At 37.9% G+C, this 23047-nt stretch overlaps 1 protein-coding gene across 15 annotated transcripts in view; it reads left to right on the top strand.

Annotated features, from left to right (window-relative positions):
* Positions 1 to 23047, top strand: part of MAGI2 (membrane associated guanylate kinase, WW and PDZ domain containing 2) — a 702121-nt gene that overhangs the window by 306903 nt on the left and 372171 nt on the right. Inside the window, exon 1 of one of the 15 annotated variants that reach the window (XM_077179139.1) lies at positions 10723 to 10987. The exons of the other annotated variants lie outside the window; for them this stretch is intronic. The gene's annotated coding sequence lies outside the window, so the exon portion shown is untranslated. Of the gene's footprint in view, positions 1 to 10722; positions 10988 to 23047 lie in introns of those variants that run through there. 15 annotated transcript variants of the gene reach the window in all.

The following is a 23047-nucleotide window of genomic DNA, read 5'->3' as shown; positions in this document are numbered from 1 at the left end:
GGTTTCTGTTCATGTGTGAAGGTGTTCCACAGAATACAGAAAAATACAGTAGAAGAAAAAGTAAGACTAGGCTCTTGGTGTTGATTCTGACAACTGGATACAGGCCTGACACCCTGAAAAATGAGTAGTTGCTGGTACCTACCTTCTAAGGAGACTGTGAGCTGAGTGCTTGGGATGCCAACTCAGAGCTGTAAATCATAACATTTCCACCTAAAGTATTATTAAAAATTGGGTATTTACTATTTAGTTTTGACTTAGCCATATAGCAGCTGCAATTGTTCCTCTGTATTTTAACTCTTTCTTATGTTCCCACTGCATAGGATATAAGACTTAGGAAACCTTAATTTTCTGTACTTGCACATTAGGAATTCCTATTGATAATAGTCACTACCTCTTGCCAGTTCTAGTTTCAGCTCACATTTGAATTCACACACTTACTATAAAATCTTTATTTGTCAACTTTCTTTTGCCAAATGTAGGGCTTCTTAATTCCAGAATCCTTATAGAAAAAAAACCACTTCTTTAAGAGGTTAAAAAGTTGTGATTTCTGTCAGAGTCAAGTTATCAAAGATTCTTCAAGAGAAAAGATTTTTATTTGTGCTAAAAAAAAAATACATATAGAAGTGAAATATTATTTATTAGGAGCATGCTGTACCAGTTTTGATTTCCATTTGACATTCAGTCAGTGCCTACAGAGTGAGTGGCATTATTTGCTCTGCTTTCAAATGTGAAGGCAGGGGGTCTCAGTTATAATAACAGCTCCTGCCTTGCAATGAGGATGGTTTGCCTTCCTCTTTCACTGCATGTGGAAGTAGGATCTGTGATTTTGTGCTGAAGAAAAATTTCTTCAGCCCAATCAGCTTTGTAGAGTCCAAAATTCACCTCAGACCTATGAAGTTTGTCTGCCAGACACACTGGTTTTTATGCTCAGTTGCCAGTTTATGTAATGACCTATATGTTATCCAAATTGAGTTCTGAGTGATCCAGACAGAGTAGGGTTGTGATTCATTGATGGTGTTTGAATGTGATGCTTTTGTAGGCACCTTTGACTTGTGTCTAAAGTATCCATGTCCTTATTCTTGCAAATATGTGGCGTTTACCTCCCACTTTCTATCACCTGATTTTCCTGCTGTATATTGATAAGTGCTTTGACTGAAAGGGGATCTTTGGTAAAAGGTGCCTTGGAGCCACTATAAACAGCCCATCACAGCATGTCAATGGTTTGACTGTTTTGTTCTGAGGGTTTCTTTTTTTGTGTCTGTCTGAATCTTCCAAAGCACATTGCATGAGTTTTTGTTTATTGGTGAAGAAAGAAAGGATATTTCTTATTCTGATGGGGAGCCAGTGCTGAGGATGCACTCTGAATTCCATATAGCAGAGTAAACCTACAAAGCCACAAATTGAAAGAGAGATGTGAAATATATTTTCTGAACTCTCATGGCTTTTGGAAAGAAAGAATGCCTCCATGATGCCAAATCCACAAAAAGGCTCTCTTATAAATCTTGTGGTTGATCTCCATAATGTGCTCATTATTCAGGCCTTCCTGATTCCCCCTGCCCCTTTGTATCTTCACAAAAATTCTAAAAGCTTGATGGGTTGTAGATGACTATTGCATTTGAAGATGACTATTATAAAATTCCTTTTAAATTGGCCATTCTGCCCCAGCATAGTCGGGGAGACTGAAGGACAGACAGACAAATGCATGTTTTTGTGTATACCATACCCAGATCCTCCTTTCCTTCCTTCTTGCCTCCCTCTCATAATGCCATTACAGAAACTTGGTTCTCCTTAAGAAACCAAAATAAAAAAATTGTGCTGAGTTACACCAGTGAGTCTGTACTGACTTTTGGGAATCACTCTTGATTTGTATCTCTCTGAGAGTTAGTTAAACTCGGAGGGCTTAATGAGATCATGTAGGAACAGGTCTGCAAGGATTTACCATGTGGCTTTGTGCAGGTGAATAGATGCAGTGAATGGACTGGGCCTATTCACCCTTGTAAGTTTTTACAGAATCAGATTTTTAGTTGTGATTTCAAATTTTAGCTTTTCTTTGAAGTTTTGAAGAGAATCTGAAGTATTAAAATGTGTTTAATACATGCAAGAAGATCAGTAACTACAACTGCATTGTTATGGCTGTACTGAACTACTTTTTATGACTACAAACACAGTAATTTCTGATCCAGGATTTCTATAAAGAAGTTTTCTAACAATAAACAGTATAAAAGAATGCTGTGTATCCAGCCAGGTACATATTAAAACAACAAAACTATAATGCTTGATACAATAATTATATCGGATGTCCTATGATGATATTGTCAACATTAAGGATAAGGAGCCTTAAAAAACCAAAAAAAAACAACAAACAAAACCAACACACTTTGAAGACTGAAAGGGAGAACATTTTATTTCTGAGAAAAAGTTGCTGCAACAGTAAATGTCACTATAAGAGAAAAAGACAATTTGAGGAAGAGGAAGGGAAATATAGAGCAGTCATAGGAGACACAGAATAAGAAGAGAGGATAACAATGATGGGAACATGAAGGGCAGGGCTGAGCCTGTTCCTGTGTCTGCTGCGGGGCCCGGGCGCTGCTGCTCTCCAGGGTCCTGAACGCTGAGCGCCGCCAGGCTGGGGAGGAGGAGTCGTTTAAATAGGAAATTTGAAGTGAATGGGGCCAAAACTATTGAGGAAATTTAAATTTTGGATTAAATTTTTTGTGTAAATAAGAACATTCATCAATTTTATTTATTAATTCATTTCTTTATCTAATTATTTATTTATTTCCCTGTTGCAGTACGGATTGTTTTGTACATCCTGTGCGTTCACTATGGTTCTTATGGGAAATGTGCATGTTTTTGCATACTCATGCACAATATTTAGAAAAGATTTTGATGTGTTCTGCTGACACAAGCTTCCCATTGTTGCATTCCTTGTGCATTAGATCTAATCAGAGATATGCTTCCATTCTGCTTTTCATACTGAGTTAATTCCCTCTTCTAGTGGGCAAGCACACCACAGAGTGTTTCATTTACTTTTCATGGTGAGATCAGGAAATCTATTGTTAATTATTATGGTTTCAATTCCCAACTCAGCTGCCTGTGTCAGATGTGCCACTGTGTGAGTGTTTGACTATTAATGACTAGATGGAATATTACTATCTACGCTATGAATATGAAGCTTTCTTTCTTTATTTAGGCAAAATTTTCTAGAAAGAAAAAAAAAATCAAAATGGTACCAGAAAAGTGTCTCGCACACTTGTCCAATAATTGATTTAAATACAAAACTATCAGTTTTATGTGTGCATATACGACTCAAGTGACACAATTCTTCAGATTTTAAAATGCACATAACATGCAAACATAACATTTAAAGCATGCATGAATACAGAGGTGGTTACTATTAATAGCAATAAAAGCAGATTCATATTAATGAGAAAATATTATTGCACCTAGTTAAAATACTGAAAGTACAAGAAAGATTAAATAAAATAATTAAAATTGTAGCTGTCGTACCTCATAGTTACATATAGCTACAATTCTTTTTATATGTATTCTGAATAATTTAATGATTGTCTTTTGTTAATAGGAAACAAAAAACCTAGAATTTCAGTTGAAACTCCAAGCCTACAAAAGCCCCAATGAGTCCCCAGATTTGAAGTTTCAGAGTGGAAGAGCAATTGTATGAAAAATGCTTAGCTCCTCTTCCCTTACAACACAGCAGGAGCGGGGGGAAAGGAAAAATGTCTTGTAATTTCCAGAGGCTGAGTTTCCCAGAACAATCATATATGAAATTTAAAATCAGCCACTTCACAGTAAAATACTGTTGGCTTCAGAAGAGGATTATAGTCTTACCATTAGGAGTTACAATAATGGATGTGTTCCCTCTCTGTAAATATCAAGCTGTGGATTTGGACTGTTTGTACAAAAAGTATAGATCTTCCTTTTTTTTTTTTTCAAAGGTATTACAGCAACCCCAAATATGACTTATTTTAAACAAGGTATCTTAATATAGCATATACAAGAAGAATACTAAAATGTATTTTGCTTTCTTTTTTGACTTCCTTTATTTTAATATGACATTAAATAAATAAAGAACATAGTTACAATTATAGGAATAGTTACATAGTTACATTTTTATAGGAATAGTTACAATATATAGTTACAATTATATATACATTTATTTATATATATATTTTTATATACATATATAAATATATACAGTATTTATATATGCACTCTGAATTCCATATAACAGAGTAAACCTACAAAGCCACAAATTGAAAGAGAGATGTGAAATATATATGTATATATATATACATATATATATACAGTATATATGCATTTATTACAACTATACATAGTTACAATTAATAGGAATATAATAAATTAGTAGACTTAATGCTTTAAAGATTGGTTTTCTTAATTTGTTATTAGCATTATCTTAATCCAAAAATGGCAATAGAAATTTTGAGAACTGCTTTAGAAGAGGGTTGTACCATATACAGGGACTAGAGAGGACTGAGTAAACATGCAGTTGAGTAAATAATCTCTAGCAGGTGATAACTTGGAAGCACAGTGCAACAATACTAGTAGGCTCAGTCAAGAGTCTTTTTATTTTCTAACCATATATCCATTCCTTCTGCAAATTTGAATTTTCTTATTCTTTCTCTTTCATTCCTACTAGTAGTAGCTCACAGGATTAAAAAGTTTTTGCTAAAATGTAATTTAGCTCTTCTTACATCACGGTGAAATAACATTTCTGTAAAAACATAGTCATGTCATATTAATTTTGATACAACCACAGTGATTTTTCAAATTTACACTTTAATTAACATTTACAGATCAGGAAATTATTTCTCTCTGTGAAGAAGTTTTACAAAACTTATTATCTTGGCTATTTAACAAAGGAAAAAAAACCTGGCAATTTTTTTTATTTTGTATTTTTTAATTTTTTGTTTAAAATTGTATTTAATCAAGATACCACTTTCATAAAAGGAGAATTAGCAAAATACTTGACCAGTTTTCATGGATTTAGGTAACTGTCTTTGCAATATACTAAGTGCTTTTAGCAAAAACTTTTGGTGTCTTCATGATTTCAGGTCTCAAATTGGATGACAGAGCACTAGGGAGCAGTCAAAAAGATAGGTTAAGGATTTATTTTTATTTAATTCTTTCACATAACTTAAACATTGGAAATCTAGAAAGATTCTTTCCAAACTATTCCATTTTCTCAAAAGAACAAACAATTTCTTTTTCTGTCAGACAAAAAGATAGTTCTGCATAATTCAAAAAATGGTATCTTCCCAGTTCCAGAGGGGAAAAGTATCAACACATGGGCAAAATCATAGGAGCAGGAAGACATTCTAACACTAGTTTCAAATAAAGTAGGTCACATGCTATAAACTCAGACCAGGTAGAGATTTAATTTTTGCAGTCAGTGCCACCAGAGTTGTGTGAATTATGCTGCTGTTTAATAAAGACTGTGGCATCTTATTCTCTGGGAAGAGGGGAAGAGGTCCTCTAATAAGAGAAGTGTGCCGAGTCAATCAAGTGCCATTGGAAGAAGAGTGAACACTGAATAAACCAGTAATTGACATCTTGTGGTTACCCCTATTGTAATTCAATTAAACTCCACTGAATTCCAACAGGGGAAAGCAGTAGGGGCACACATCCTCACTGCAATGCTACCACAGACCATCCTACTGGCAGGCACTGGAAGCCAATTAAAAAACTTACTTATCCAAAATAACACACTTAATGAACACACTGTCTGAAGAGGACTATAATTATCTTCTCCTTCTCATCATGAGCCTGAACAGGCAATATTACAAGCTCAAGGAGAAACAGTTGAACTATCCCAAGAAAGTTAAATTAATATCCTCAAAAAAATAAGCAGGCATTTTTATGGGACTTTTCTCCCATCGCTACCCACTGACTCCTGCCAAAGTTATTAAGGCTAGTGTGTTTATCAGCTAGATGAAGACAGTCTTCTTTGAAACACAAGTCTCAGAACTGGTTGGCAAAGTAATTTTGTTAAAGTTTCTCTGGAAGCTGTACATTCCATTCCCCGAATCATCCACAAGTTAAATTTTATAGAATTTAATTGAACCCTGTGCGAAGTTTATACAAGGGAATAAGTTTCCTCTCTACTGAGCCCTAATGAGGCTGCTGGTGAATCTGGTGTGCTGTGTCTGGGCTCCTCGGGATAAGAGAGACCTGGTGCTCTTGGAGAGTGCCCAGTGCAGCTCTGTGAACATGACTGGGAGACTGAAACATCTCTCCTATAAGGAAAGTAAAAGCTGAGAGAGCTAGGCCTGTTCAGTCTTGAGAAGAGATGACTGAGAGGGGACCTTAAAAACGTCTGTAAGTATCTGAAGGGAGGGTGTCAACAGCATGTACCAGCCTGTTTTTGGTGGTGCTGAGCAACTGGAAAAGAGCAATGGGCAGAAACATGATTGGACAGGAAGTTCCACCTGAAAACAAGGAAAGGCTTCTTCACTGTGTAGGTGACCAAACAGATCACCCACAGGGGTTGTGGAGTCTCCCTCACTGTAAATAATCAAAAAAATCTGGATGCAATCTTGTGCAATGTGCAACATACCCCATACAAGGGAAAAAAGCATGGACATTCCAGCTTGATGGCGAATTTCCTCCTCAATGTCAAAGGAATTTTGTTACTTCTATTTTTATCATTCACCTGGTTTTTAAAGAGGGGAAAGTTTCCATAATTTCTTCTTGTAGCAAATTTATTTTTGCCATGCCTCAATAATTTGATAAGGAAAGGTCATGAATTCCAAAGGACATTTGTGTTAATGTAACTAATCATCTCTCAGTTCTGTCTGTTTTAAAGTCAAATATAACAACTAATCCATTCCATGGAAAGGCCTTCTATAGCGGCTTTCTCTAGCACGAGTCACAGACCACATGCCAAATGGCTCATTTATAATATAACTGGATTCAGACCACATCTCTATCTCAGCCTTCTTTCACTTTCTTCTTTGTAATCTTTAACTTGTGATGACAAAGGACTGTTTGTAAAGCTAAAACCCAAACCAAATCTGCCTGAAAATTGTTAAATTTCCTGAATATAATTTACAATATTTTTAAGGGTGGAAGTTACTCAAACTACTGTAAATGCCATATTTGTTGTGGTTTGCCCCATTGTATAAAGATGTGTGTAACTTGTGTGCACTTGGTTATTTTCATTCATCAATAATATTGATGTAGTTATAGCTGTTTGCTTCCTTTAGCACTGATTTTGAAACATAGACTTGCAAATTCTGCATCTGAAGAGTAATGGAAAAAGAAGCCATTTGTGCCTGTTCGCTGCACAGATTTAAAAATACTTCATAAATACATGACATACCCATTTTCTTACTGATTGAATGCAGTTTCATTTTTAAGGATATACCTTTTTGACTTGCATATAAATTAACTGTAAAAAAAGATGCAACCTATTTCTATGGCTTTGTTTAGGAATAAATCCAGCCTTAAGGCTTATATTATTATAACTAAAATAGGGATTTTTTATTGTTATTTTATGTAGATATATGCATTTTTTTACTGTTTTGAAATTAACATTGCAAATATTGAGACTATTTCTCTCACAAAGTAGACCATTAATTTATTTTTGTCATGCCTCAATAATTTGATTATGTCTGTGTTGTTGTTTGAATTAAAGCTCTAATTTTTAAGAGAGTATGATTTAAAACTAGTGATTCTTCTGGGAAACTCTCAAATTCCTCTCTAAAGATTACAGGAGATAAACTTAATGATTAAAAAAACCTGTATTTATTTTCTGAGTGAAGTATCAGTTTGTACTGATTTTTATTTTCATAAATATTACTGCACATAATTTCCAAAACATAATTGTTATCTGCATGGTTGAGACAGGTTTTCATCCATATTTATTACATGGTTTTATTAATTATGTATACATGTCTGTACACATTATTTACATGCCTTCTTGCATGTGTACCTACAGCCTTCAGATGGAAGATTAGCCTCCAGTTCCTTCCAGTGGATTAGACCTGTACTTACAGCATCAACATAAAAAGTCTGAATGTTCCTGTCAATGCGTATGGCAGCCCAGGCATTACAAAAGGCTTTTCTTTGGAAACCTAAAATAATTTCTCTATTTCTTAGACAGGAAATTACTTCCCTTTGAGAGTTGTAAACCATACTTTGCAATAGATGGGTGACCACAGCATTTCATTGTTGAAAAGCTCTACTGTACTCAGCTTTGCTAAAGTGAACATTTTGATGACTGTAATAAGTGTGCATAAGATGTGATCCTCTTGCTTATCAAGAAACTCATCACATTCAGTGGGAGCCTGTGCAGAATGACACAACTGCATTCCAGTAATTGGCTACATCAGAAACTTTGTTGAGCAGTCCCATGATTTGCACAGTATTGTAACTATTCTTAAGTATCAGGCAGGGTAATTTGTGTCTATTTGCCTTTTCACCAATGATAGTTTAGGCCTATTTTTGTGCTAGAACCAAGTTTTATGTTGACTTTATAATAATAATAAAAAGGCTGACAGTATCCAAGTTAGAAAATACAAATATATATTCTGAGTTCTGAAGATGTGTAGCTTGTCTGGCCTTTCTAGCCTCTCCAGGTGGCTTACTCAGCTTGCTCTCTCCTATTTTATCCATTGCATCCAGTGAATGTCACCACTCTGCTTGCAATATTATGGCTTCAGGAGAGTGAAAGGAAAAAACTATTAATAGAGTAACTACCTGTGGCTAGACAGAGGGCCCAAAAGAACTGCAGAATTCCACCTGTAACCAGAAACTTAGACAACTGAGATGCAGTTTTGTTCCTGTCTTGTGTTGGTTCCTATGGTCTTCATTGTTGGGATCATTTTAAACATGTTCTAGTGTTAGGTGTGCAGTAGTTGTTAGATATCTTTCTACAAGGATGTGCTTACCTAGGCATGACAGGTGTCCCACTTCTGACATTTTTTTTTCAATATATAATTAAATGAAATGTAGAAAAGCAAAAGTCCACTGATTTTTTTTTTCCCCCATAAAGACTGGTTTGAAATAATGCCTCATATATATATATGTATATGTAATAGTTATGGGAATTTTATGTATATGTATATGTAATAGTTATGGGAATTTTACCAGCCCCTTGGAGTGATTCTTGGCTTCTGTCAAAAGCTCATGGACTGTGGCAAAAATGTTGGCTATGGTAGGAATGATGTGAAGCACTCTTACTAGAGCATTACTGAAAAGGATGTGTCAGGGTTAAAAACTATAAGTCTCTGAAAGATAGAGCTGTTATTATCAATCTAGTAGATATAATAATAGCCTAGTCATATGGTGAAGTTAATCCATGATCTCTCATATAACTCTTTTCCCTCAGTGTCCTAAAAGAAATCCAAGTTTCTCCTTTGTGTACTTATCAAAAGAATTGCCTTACATCATAAGAGTCATAGTACAGAAAGTAAAAGGTGGAAATCTCATTTAGTGTGTAGTGCCAGAGGAACTGAGGTGTCTGTGGACAGACCCACAGTTAATACAAGATGAGTAAATGATTATTTTTTATATCATTGGAAACATTGGGAAGTATTGGAAGTGTCTCTGTTGGGCAGTGGATGGACGAATAGACTTTCTGGTTTTAACTTGAGTCTTTAACAACACTGTCATAGGAAAATGGCTTTAGATTTCTTCTGGAATAGGTGGTACATTACATCCACACATTTAGTTTCTCAGAAAGACTGATTAAATGCGGATGCCTACTTTCCCCTTTGAGCCTACTTTTGCAGGTGTTTCCTGTTTGTTACCATTTTATAATGAATGCATAAGGAATATTTTGAGTGAAATTGTGGTCTCATTAAGCATGATAGAATTTTTTTTAATGGAAACTGGGGTTCTAAATGCAGTATTTTATCAAGATTCACAGTGTGTTTCCTATAAGATCTTCTTCTAACATATTGTTTGCTGGTAATTCTGACTGTTGCAACAATATTTGGGTATTTGTTATTACTTGGCAATAACTAGGATTCTCACAGAATCTGAATTCTTTCAGTCTTTTAGAGCCTAAATTCCAAAGCCCTGCAACCGTATGGTAGCTTTAATCAGGGTAATCCCAGGGAGCAGGGCCATTGGATAGCCTACAATTCAGAGTCAGTTTTAACTGTAATGGCCCTTACATCAAAGATAACTTGAATTGCAATATAATAATATGAATAGAGAATTGTTTTTAGTTGAGTACGGTCCATTTGCTGATGAGAAATTAAATATGGCTTCAGCATAAATATTTAAATATTGTATTGTAAAAAAAAAGGTACAAGTGGGAAGAATCTGTGAAGGGATACAGAACGAGCATAGCATCTAAAAAAAATTGTTTATTTAGGAATAAGCCCCTAATTTTAAATATTTAGGAGCGTCATGGTATCCAAACTATATATGAATATTGCCACTGAAAAGTTTAATTGCATATCTTTGCGCTGTGCCTCCTTGTGTGGAAAAAGCAGAAGGATGCCTGATGATCTCCTCGGAGCCCTATTTCCCTCCCTGCTTTGTAATGTAAATGGCCAGTTTGAATCCCACCACGGATCCGTGCGCTCAATCCCCGAGCATCCTCCCGGTTTTTAACCGGAAGATCACCTGACCGCCCCCCGAAGCTGCCCCTTGACGGACGGAGCGATCGCGGCGGCGGCGGCGCTCGGGCAGGGGCTGCGGGGGCCGGCGGCGGAGCCGAGCGCTCCGGCGCTGCCGGGGGCGGAGGGAGCGGGAGCGCCGGGAGCGCCGCTGCCTCAGCCCTGGAGAGAGGCAAAACAAAAGAGCTCAGCTGCAGTTTTTGCGCTGCTGTGCCTGGCTTAAGCAGAAGATTCTAGACATTCGTGCCGAAAAATCAAAGCACAGCTGAGACTATATCTACCGGGAAGATAATTTCCGTCCCCAGAATGGGCTGGATCCAGTACAGGTGGTTTGCAGATCATGCGAAGACAGACGGGCTGAGAGCCATGGAAAGGTGGGATAAGGCGCTGCCTTCTCTTTCTTGCCGTTTTTTTCTTTCTCTCTCTCTGGATTTGTAAAGCAGTGTAGCTGGAACCTGAGTCAGGGTCACTTAAAAAGATTAGATGGGGTTTAATCCCACAAAACAGAATGAAAATGGGAGGCACTGCTGTGTTCAGACAGATGTTGAACCCAAACTTGGGCTGAGTTGGACTTGCTGTGAGCGATCCTTGTGTAGCTTTTGACGTTGTCTTTGTTTAGAATAGTTCCTTCACGAAATACGAGGCTTTAGGACGAGCTGCATGCCTCTGTAACAAATTGTTCCAATGCTAGTAGATTTTTGCCAGAGGAGCTGCAGATGAAGGCTTTGGAGGTGAGTTTATGGAAATAGGAAGAGCTGTTGACTTTTAATTCCTTGTGATGCGGGCATGGTTAGAAGTTGAGCCGTGCTTGTTGTTGTACATTGTCTGAATTGTAACAATGGGCAGTTCAAGTAGAGCAAGTTTGAATGGTGTTTCTTCAGCAATACAAATGCATTTCTCTGGTATAGTCTTTGGCTTTTCACAGAAGGCAAGGAATTTCTTCCCTTTTTTTGAGGAAAAAGCCATCCGATTTTTTTAAATATCAAAGAACAAGAGCAAATTAGCATTTATATTTGAATGGTTGTTGTTGTTATCACCAGCATGCCTAAACATCTAAAACATATCCCAGCAATTTCTCGTTTCTTTTGCTGGGCAGAGGCATTTCTTTTGTTCCTGATTTTTTTCCCTGCCTCTTAAGAACAAAAGGCATTTCCTTTTATTATTTTTTTTTTTTAATGGCAGCAAGAGAGTTACATACAAATTAGCAATTTTATACAGGTTAATGCTCTGCTTCATTCTGAAGTAAACTGCCTTGAGGTATTAGGAGGAGAGGGGGTGGGCAAACCGGGGGAGGCTTGACCGATGCCCAAGAAATACTGAATTTAGATGGATTTAGATCATACAGAGAAGCAGACATTTATCTGTAACTGGATTTCAGCTCCATGTAATGCAAAATCTGCAGACTATAGCAGGAAGACTCTTAGCAACCAATAAATCAGATTTGTAATGGGCCTTTAAAAATGTCTGTGAGGGGTGACTGCTTGGGTCCCCTTTGGCCAAATTAAGATGCAATCTGACAGTACAGTAGCATCTGTGTGCTGACATTTTCTCGTGAACCTAGTGAAAAATGGCTCCAGATCTCTTCTTCAGTCCCCAAAAGACAGTTTCTGAATAGCCATGCATTTTCCCCTTGTATTGTTGTTTGTTATAATCACCATTCTCTCTGGTAATGTCTGACTGGCTTGTTTTGCTTTGCTTTCTTTGGCTGTTTGACTGGCTGAGGGGCTGTAGTGGGCAGTGGTTGTTTTACCTGAAATCAGAACCTCGTGCCAATACTACTGCTTACGAAAAAGAAATAATTTTGCAAAGTGTGTATTGCAAATGTGTTGTATAAATACTGCTAATAGAGCAGCTTCTGCCAATTCTGCTGGAATTAGGTAAGTGGGTTGAAAAACATGTGTCTTAAATGATGTGCCGCCCATGATACAGGTGAAAAAGAAATGCCAGCTGGTGGTGAGTGCAACTGGCAGGTAAAACTGCAAATCCTAACAAAAGGCACTGGAATAAGGTCCTTAAAGGCCAGAAGGATATGTATGGGTACAAACATTTGTTTATCCAAGGGAGTTCACGTTCAGATACTACAAGAGCAAGGGGAGAGGAGGAGCAGGGGAGGCACTCCTTTAATTGTACTACAAGTGTGCTGGGTGGAACGAGCCCTGCATGGAATGGCCATTCAGCCTGATTCTGCAGCTCTGCTCCAGCCTTCCTGAGCAGCAGCTGCAGCCCAGAGCTGGGAGCAGCCTCTGTCTGCCCATGTGTGGGGTGACTGCAGGGGAGAGAGGAAGGGGGACCGTGTTTCTCCAGAGGGATCTGTGCCAGGGGATTCATGGGGCAAATGGGAATTTCTCTCCAGTGAAAATCACTTCTTTAAATGTTCCCGCAGATAGGGTGGCTCCTCAGTACAAAAGTAGGGCAAGTAGGAGGCAGAAGGGTAGCTGTGAGAAGTTGTCAGTAGTATGGATCCTCTCCAGAAAATGTGGCCAGTGTTTTTTGTGACTGCTTAATAGTGCCTACTATTTTTGTTGGTGCTTAGAAAGCATGTTGTGTGCAGTACTTATAAAAGCTCCAAATGTTACTTGCCAGACTTATTGCAGTCTTTTGAGATTAATTTTCATAGACCTAAATGCTTCCGCTACTGCCAGAAAGGAGCAAAAAAGGAACTTTAACACTGAGTGCAGATCCCATTGCTCCTTCTGTACAGGTAGATAATTTGACAGTAGTAAACATTTGCTTCATGGAAAGTGACACAATTGCACAGTGGGATTGTGAAAAAGAAAAACAAACATCTTGCAAACCATCAGACAAGCAGAAATGTCAATGAGAGATGTTCAAATAAATAGAGTTAAAAATCTTTGAGTGACAGAAAGATTCCAGGTGCCTTATTCACACTGGCCATAGTTACAAAGCACTGGAATGCAGCTGCAGTTTTGAAAGGTAAACCAAACCTGGCTGATTTTCAGGTGTGTATGTACACAATCAGAATAAAATGGAAGTCCAATACTGAACTGGAACAAATTAGATTTCAGAACTTTACACATTAACAAAAACTGGATTGAAGATCACTGCAGGCAGAAAACTTTCCAGAAGGAATTACCTGAGTAAATTTAACCCTAAGGAAACACACACATCGAGTTAGGGACACTGTCTATTGATTATGTGATTATTAACTACAACATTATTTAAAGTGGGATTTAAAAGTGAAAATTTGATTTAAGAAATTTAGCATGACTTTTGACTTTCATTGTCATTACAAAATAAAAACTGTCCATGGACTTTGCTTGGAAATGCACATTTTCTCGTGGTGCAACACTGACATACTGGACCTCTGTAAAGGGAGAGGGGAAACACAAATAAAATGGTGGCACTAGGAAAATTTCTCACCATCACTTTCTGAAAGCTGTGTAAATACATCCTGAATCCTGAATGGATAAACATATGATAAGCATAAAAGTCAGGATTGTCTCCTGGTTGTGATGAAAATAAATAATAACAAGAATTAGAAAGATTAGTATATACTAACAGGAAAAAAGACTCAACCCTAGAGTATTGAAATCTAAGAAAATTCTATTTACATTGAAGCAGTCCAAGTAGCAATTGCCAGTGCTCCAGCTGACAGACTCATCAAACAGCCCACCTATTTCCCATTTCAGTAGCAAATGCCTATACAGAAACCATCATGCTCTCACTGCAAAATAAGCTTAAGAACATTAAAGACCATATAGTATTCCCAGCTGCCCTAATGCAACCAGTTTAAATCAAGTTTGTTGTAAATGATGTCACTATAACAGAGCTGATTGTAGCCCACAGGGCCAAGAAAAGAGTATGGTCAGCATAATTTACTTTTTTTTTTTCCCCGTAAGAACATCCCAGCTATTCCTATTCCCATTCCTCTGTCATTGCTTCCTCATGTATAATGTATATAGCATACCTCAGACACACATGTCTGATAAAAGCACCAGACAAAAGTTTCAGAGAGAACTCTCTGATCACTGTAGCAACTGCTTTCTGACTACATTATGCTGTGGGATGAAGAGGAGGATGTTCTTTTGGTGACCTTTGGTGTTTTTGTACAGAGCATACCTATGTTTAGACTGCCCACTATTTGTAGAAAATGAAACATCAACAGTAGAGTTAGCTGAAAACTGTAAACTGAAAGTTGGCTGGGTCTATTCTTTCTCTAACCTTTGAAGGTTAGGTTGACTTTTCAACTAAATAAAGAAAACTCTCCTGGAAACATGCAAGATGCTTCAAACCTGACATTAAATTTCCTGTCACCCTTCTAATTTTGTTGTATTTCTCCTCTCATACGTGTTTTTCTGACTCTTCACAAACTTCTTTATTTATGTAAACCTTCTTTGATTTAAGCTTACTAACCATCTATGACTTTTCCCTTCTGCCCCAGAACTCCATGTTCTGGGACAGTGAGAAGCAATTTCTGCCACCAGGTCTTTCTTTAGTCCAGGTGAAATCAGTATTTGGTGCTGAGGAGCTGGGTTTTGGAGAGGTGCATATCCAGATGCCTACAGAACACAATACTCTCAATCTCATCAATCTCAATCTCATCATTTTGTCTTCCTACGACAAAAAGGAGATTATTTTTCATCTCAGCATCAACTACGTATACCATAAAGAATTTAGCCAATATTGCCGTGGTTCAAACTGCTGAAGGGAGCAATGAAAGCTGGTGGGCTTTCTTGGGACAATTTTATAATCTGTATCCTGAATACCTGTATGATCATAGGAATGGTACTAAAGGAGAGTGGGGTTTATGGCTCTGTTCTGCCTCTGCTGAAATTGGTGCCAAGTTTCACTCTAGAGATGAGACAGAGAACATTTAGGAGAGAAAATCTGATCTTGCAGGGGGGCTCAGGTTAAATACATTTTATCACCTTCCTGGCAAAGAAAACAAGCAAATAGGATTGACAGTGGGTGATCGCGGAACATCTAAACCCTCTAACTGTTAGCCCTTATGAAAATATGAACAACAACAAAAAAAAAAGTGCCTGGGAAAAATTCTTTAATCTGGAGGTATTAGGAGTTAAGTCTTTACAGCCATGACAATCCCCAGTGACAGAATTGCTCATAACCCAGAGGTGATAGAATACAAATGGGCCTGGATGTGGGAAGCATTGCAATAGAGAGCACATCACAATAAAAGCTCTCTTTCTCAGTTATCCTTTCCATTCCAGTCAAATAAATAAATTGCAGTGAAGTACAGTGGGAAGAATTATTGCCACTAGAGTGCTTTCCTGATGACAGAGATGATGTAAGCTATAAAAGTCTGTCCTAGATACCAGAAATTAAAGATTTCTGGAAGTTTGTAAAGATTTAGGAACTCTTAGAGTCTGGATTGATTCAAGCAGACTAATTGGATATGGATAGTGTAACTTCAGACTTGGTCGTCTGCTGATAAACCTGTTCTGATGGGAGCACAAAGCCTTGGCACTCCTGTGCTGCTCCTGCTCTCCATCTGTCTCCCCTCCCAAGGTCCTGGCTTAAATCTGCAGGATTGTTCATGAGGCTGGCCAAAGTTACTGGAGTGGCTGTACTCATCTCTGTGATGGCAGAAGCCATGATGATCCAGGAGGTGATAATATTTGTTATGAAACATGGGTGAGCAAAGCCTCTGCAGGGACAGGGCAGAGTTCCCTTTCATTAGAGGATTTTTCACCTTCAGAATTATCTTATTGGAAGAAATTCTGGAAGGTAACTTGGCATCATCCAGTAATGCTATGCAGTCAGATACAATCCAGCATTTTGTATTTTAACAGTGCACATGACCCAAAGAGGTGTGAGGAACAGTGCCTTTGTCACTAATTAAGGTTCTCTATCAATGGTTGGGATCAAGAATATCTAAAAGCAAAGCTTGATTATGACACCAGCCACTGGAATATTCCATAAATCTGAACATCTGGGGAAAATTGCAGATGGCTGAATAAAGGAGCTTGATCACATCATAATTGTTCACTGTTTGGTCACATAACTGACTGGGCTGACTGGAAGCCTGTGTGTCTCTGTCTTCAGAGCTCTGCAGCTCCTGTCTGACAGAAGGAGACTGCAGTTTTGGTGTTTCTTGTTCAGGTGATGCAATAGAAGGAGGTTCTGGAAAAGACAAGTGAACAGTTTGTGGAAATGTGAGTAGCACTGCACCCCAGAAATCCTGATGGGATGAGTGGCAGCTATCCCTTGGACAGCACTAGGAGGAATTTTCTGCACAAAAGGAAAGGGTAACTCCAAACTTTCCTAGCTTTTGCATGGCTGGATTTTAAAACCTAGGAAAACTGAGGGGATAGTCTGTTCCCATTCTGTCATTGCAGCCGTCAAATGCTGTTGTTGAACCAACTGCAGTGACATAACCATCAAAAAACACCTGCCTGTGCCTATTGGAAAGTCCTTCCGAAAAAGGAGGAGTGTGCCAGTAGGGAGCTCTTTATTGCGTTAGGTTTTTTCCTTCTGCAGATTCAGCAGGTGCTATATATTATCCTTTACAACCTTCAGCCATTTGGAGCTAGGACACTGTAATTATGTTCCCTGTCCATGGAAGTTACTGACTATTACTGTGTGAAATACGAGCTCTGCTCAGAATTCAAAACTAAACTGAGGAAGCATGTTTGCTGCTGTTTTCATACCAACAGAATAATGGCATTTACAGTACTGTTCCTTTACACTAGTAAATGCTCTCTGCCCCTTAAATGGTGGAACCTCTATAAAAATACCTTATTGCTGATATGTAAAGTCAAATTCCCAGTGTTGACAGTTCTCTCCTACAAGTAGTAGTTTACATTTTTGTAGTTAATTTTATAAAAAAATTCATAGGGGTTCACTCCTTTCTAAGTGTGAAAATAAATTGGGAGGCTGAGACAGAGAAAGTACATAATTATTTTTAAACAGAAGCAACTTTGTAGGGATAGTCAGGTTCTCAGGGCCCTTCCCAAGTCTTAAATATATTGCTCTTGGATTTGTATGTGGCTATTTGTAAGTACCTGCTATTTGTAAGTACCTGCACCTGACTCCCCCAATGACTCAATAGCACGGGAGAAAACAAAGTTGGGTTTTCTATCTCCTGCTGCTCCGACTTCTGCAACCTCATCCACATGAGGATTGCCTTCTGTGAGGTTTCATTACTTTCTCACTAAAAAAAAGCAGCCTGTTTTTATCTTGCTCTGTTCTCTCCTGAAGTTATTCAGAGGAAGTGAGATATGGGGGGTGCCTTGCACACTATTCCATTAGGATAAATAATGTATGCTGTCTATTGTGTTTCGAAGAATGCTTCAAAGAAAACTCTCCATGGTATAGTTATGATAACAGGCAGGAAAGAAATAAAAGGAGAGAGAGCACAAGAAAATGTAGGTGCTTTGGTATTATCTGCTGGTTCAGCATTACAATGTTTGAGATTAGTGTGCTTCTTTTGCCACAGCTCTTGGCAATAGCCACAGCAGTCTGTGGAAAAAGATGTGTAGCCCTAGATGAAACAAGGAAAAAGTTTTTGTTGCTCTCTATTGCCAAGAGATAAGGTGCAGACTGTTCTTGGCAGAGGCACACTGTACTGTGACCAGCTCTTGAATATTTTCTTGTCCTGCTCGTTTCCTCCCACTTTCATTTTAATAGGAAAGTCCCACATGCCCCCACAGTCTCTCGGGGGAATGACCATGGTTTTTAAGAAGTACTGATCTTCTCAGTTTGAGGTTCTCGGCCCACATCAGGTGTGGTAGCTCTTGAAGGTAGAGGACACACACTTACCTCATGCCAAGCATTATTTTTTTTATTGTATTCTGTGGTTTTCAGTCGCTTCTGTGTATAAGGCTTAGTGTACGTGAATTATCCACTGTAATAAGTATATGTAATAGACAGTCCAGATTCCACCTCAACAGCAAATACAAAAATTACTGGCAAAATATCTTAAATGTTTGATATGGAACTTGTTTCCCCAGCTGGAGTAACAGTAGGGTATTTGGCCCAGCATCCTGCTTTTCACACTGGGAAAGAGTTCCAGCACCAGGCCATGTGGGGTAATACTTTTCTTTTATGCCTCCCAGTTTCCAATGTAACTTATGAGGATACTAGGATTTTTTCCAAATGATATGACATTCTTGTTCTAAAGCACAAATTGATATTTATGTGGTCACACAATGCAGAAGAAATGTCATTTCCAGCGTTGCTCCCATGGATACATGCTCAGTGGGGTGTATGTAACCAGACCTTTACACCTCAGTACAGGGTGACCCAGTCATGGAGGAAAATTGGTTTGTTATGCCTTCACTGAGCTTACTGCTGCCTTGGTGATGAGCCTTATGTCTTCAAGCACATCAGACCTTCCTGCCATCATTAGAAATACTTCAAAACTTTAAAACTCAAAAGCCTTGAGTTTTGGCTAAGTCAGCACATAAATCTGAAAATGTGTTTCATTTATGATAAAGGCATTTCTGTGCATATGAGTCATGCCTGGCAAAGGCAAAGTACAGTAATCCAAAAAGGAAAAAAAAAAAGAAAATAAAAGGAATCAGAATAAACTCTTTTTTAGGCAATTACTATCAAAAAAATCTAGGAAAGTGTTTGACATAGAATGTGCCTCCTCTTCTGGGATCATAGTATTCTCCATCAAATCACCTCTTCTCTGGGTGGGAATATTTTCCTCCTTATTTTTTTGCAGGCATGTCTTTGAAATATCAGCATCTTATCACTTTGCCTATGAATTTGGTTTGCCTATTTGTTCATCCTTTTTGGGGTTCTTTGACCTTTCCACAAAGGTGTGAGGGGAGATTGGATTGAAATAGATAGATTTTGATGAACAAATAATTTCTGTCTGAGTGCAGTACAGTTATCTGTGAGAGACAACTGTTTGCCCTTAAAATTACTGACCCTCTCTCTGAAAATGGCTATCCTTGAGCCTTGGCATGAGCATCTTACACTGACAGAGAGAAATGGCTGTTGTCAAAGGTTCTGGCCATTGTTACAAAGGTTTGTAACCAACTATCTCTGCACCAAGAAGTCAGTGGGAGGGAGAGTGTTTAACAAGCTCAGTGAGTGGCACAGAGGAAGAAAGGGCATGGAGAGGAGCTGAGAGCAGAGAGCTTGGAATATAGCTCCAAAAAGGAAAGAAATCAAACAATTCATAGAGAAACAGAGAAAGCAACCAAAAACAAAATTAAGAGAAATAAGAAAGAAAAAATAAAATTAATGATGGCAGAAACAGGAATTGTTATGCACATCCTCAAGCTGTCATGGCAAAGAATATAAGCCCAGCAACTTTTCCTTTACTTCTCCATGGAAATAAAACAATTATCAGGAAACTATTCTATTTTATTCTTCAAAGAAGTTATTTAAAAGCAGTTCCCCATTCTGGAAAGACTCGACATCAAGAACAGATATTGTCTCTCATAAGTGTTCTTTATGGTTACTGTTTAACTCAGATGCCAGAAAACTGACACACCATGCTACTTAACAGGAATGGATGGTTTTGCCTTATAGAACCTGAGGAGTAAGGAGAAAAATGCCTTTGAAAAGAAAAAGCATTGTGAGCTGGATTGTGTCCAAGGAGAGTCAAACCAGTGATCAAGCTTCCTTCCCCGGGTGGTAAGGTTTTCAGGGCAGAGGAGACCTTCCCTTCCACCCCAGGCTCTCCTCCTTGCTCCTGATGCTCATGCCATTCTCCTGCTGCTCTAAAACATCCATATCCCACATTCACAAATCCCTCCCTCCAGAAGGACCCAGTGTTTGGTGTACTGTACCAGGCTCCTCTCCATCACTGCAGTTTGGGGAGGGGTTGATGTCGGGGCTTTCACCAGGGCAAAAAGCCTTGTGCAGGTTTTCATCATCCTAGTGAAGCACAGGCTGTTGGGGAAGAAGAGGGTGGAAGGGTGAAGATGAAGAAACCCAGTCATTGTGGCCTCTACACAGCATCCCTACCCATGACAAAAGGCAGAGAGGAAGCACTGTGAGAGAAATGGTCCGAAATCCTGGGTGCTTTGTGGTGTAATATTATATGAGAGCAAGAGAAAATTGTGGTTTCTGGCAGAGAGTCAGCTTCTAGCACTTTCACACTCAGGTTCCTTGAAGCTCAGCCTGAATGAAATCTAGTTAAATAAAAGCCTAAAACATGTACTTTATCTTAAAGTCTTTGAAGAGGTGTCTTCAGTCCTGAAACATATTGCAGCTTTATTACAAGCCATGCTCTGATCTGAGATACTGGGGTGTAAATCTGCAATTACTTGCTCAAAATCAGTGGTATTTTCCTAGCAGTGGAAGAGAGTAAGTTCACCTCTTCCTTCCCAAGCAGGGGGATAAATTCCTTCTAAATAGTTGGCACAGTAAATTTCTCCTGATACAGTGCTGGCACTTACTTTCATCTGGAGGATTAGAATTAAGTATCACCTTCATTTTACAATTATACTAAATTAAGTTAAATCATTATGTTTTAAACCTTCTGTTACACTGTAGAAAACTTACTTCAGCTAAAACTCCTACTTATTATTTAACTTTAAATTCTATGCTCAGGAGTGTTTCCCAAAACATGGGCATGCATAATAAAAACATGAAGAGCTAGTTGTCTCTGAAATGTTGCTATCAGTATTTCTGTTTTCACAGTTACAGATGCATTAAATTTCAAGGTGGTCCAAGGTTTGTCTGTTTGTAATAATGACAAAAGTGCTGGGTTTATCAGAGAAGAGGTGTAGATGGTGGTTAATGAGGAGTCAGTGTTGCAATTTATATTAAAGTGGCAAGAGACAAAGACTGAATAAGCACAAGAGAGGTGAATAATTTCATTTGCTTCAACACTGTATTCTGCATTCCAGGTGGTAGTGTCAAACTGAGAGGATATTCCAGGAAATAATCAAAAGAGTTATTTTCTAGGACCATTAGTCTTAATCCTCTCATCCTTTTTTTTTTTTTTACATTATTATCATGCTCTATTTTAGTCCTCTTTACTAGTCCTTCACAAATAATTCCTTTTTCTCCTCATTAAGATGACTTTTAACTTATTAGTGATTGCCTCTGATGCAGTAGGTACTACAGATCTTGATCAGTATTATTTTTAAACAGAAACTCAGTGTCCACCTTAAAGGGGTTGTGTTCTGTAGCTGTACAGCTGTATTCTACTGTTCCAGGATTTCAGAATTCTTAACATAAAAGCATATTTTACAAAGGTTATTTTTTAGAAGTGTAAACCATGCAGTATTAAAGCATTTCAAGGAACTTATTCATCTATTCATCCATTATAGAGAGACACTATGAGGTTCATATACAAGATTATAGTTTTACACTGATTTTTTGCATAGGAAGGACCAAACCTGATGCCTTTCTGCACACACATTAAATTATTTGACAATTTTCTGGTAACGAGAAGCAAAATAGTGACCATGGATTGAAATTAGTAGAGTTGTAACACTGTATCAGAGATTGCATATTTTCTTTTAAATTAAAATGCCTGTACCATTTTTTTCAAACTGGAAGAGACCTCTGAGCCATTGAATTCAGCCCCCTATTATCAGGGGCAGCTGTATCATAAAATCTCCTAGATAAGCAAATCAGATTTTCTGTACTCAGTGTGTGGAGCACCAACTACATTCTCATCATTTATCAATGTTTTTCATTGATTTCAGTGCTGTGCTCTATTCACCAATTAACTAGGCATATCACCTTCACTGACCCAAATACAGACATTTTGCAGAATAATCTCTCATCCAGCAGCCAGATTTGCTGCTTTATACCCTTCCACCTGTCTAGATGCATTGTGATCATACCTTTTTCTACTGAATTCTTTTCCTTTTTATTTGTTATTTGAAATTCATAGTCATAATATTAAGTAATGGGTGATTTTTAGATGTGTCAGTCAAGACAGGGAAGAATAATTTCTAATTTATGCTTTAAAAATAAATTTGTTTAAAAATTCTGTTCACAATAGAGATTGGTTTAACTTTTGTTGCCAGAGTGCACATCCAGTTTGTGTCAAACAAATCTAATAACACAAATCTAGTAACACAAATAAGCTTTGTCCTTGGTCCTTGAATCAAGGCGTGTGCTACACAAAAGAGGAGATCATTAAGCTGTTAAAAATGTGTGCTGATGAGACTTCCATTATGCCAAATCTTCTTCTGAGCTCCTGGTTCTGTCTATGGTAATGATGGATCAGTGAAACAGCCTTCATGTATAAACATGATTGCTGTAGTTGTTGCACCTTCAGTTCTGACATTTCACTAGCCCCTTTAATTTTTGCTGTGTTCTTATTTAAGTCTTACATGATTTTAACTCTAAAGGAGAAATGTCACACCCCTTTAATCACATCAGATTTTTTTTTCTGTTTCAACATTTCAACATTATCTTAAATTATACTTCCTGTGACCTTGCTTGGTCCAGACTTTCAGTAAAAGACTTTCTTAAAAATTAATATAGGCCATTTCTTCTACACTGTTGTATTGTAGGGATCTTAAGAAATC

This window comes from Agelaius phoeniceus, chromosome 5 (genome assembly GCF_051311805.1).
Source record: "Agelaius phoeniceus isolate bAgePho1 chromosome 5, bAgePho1.hap1, whole genome shotgun sequence".
In the NCBI taxonomy this organism is placed as follows: domain Eukaryota; kingdom Metazoa; phylum Chordata; class Aves; order Passeriformes; family Icteridae; genus Agelaius; species Agelaius phoeniceus.
Note: the sequence above shows the minus strand (reverse complement) of the source record. Positions and strands in the feature narration are given on the sequence as shown.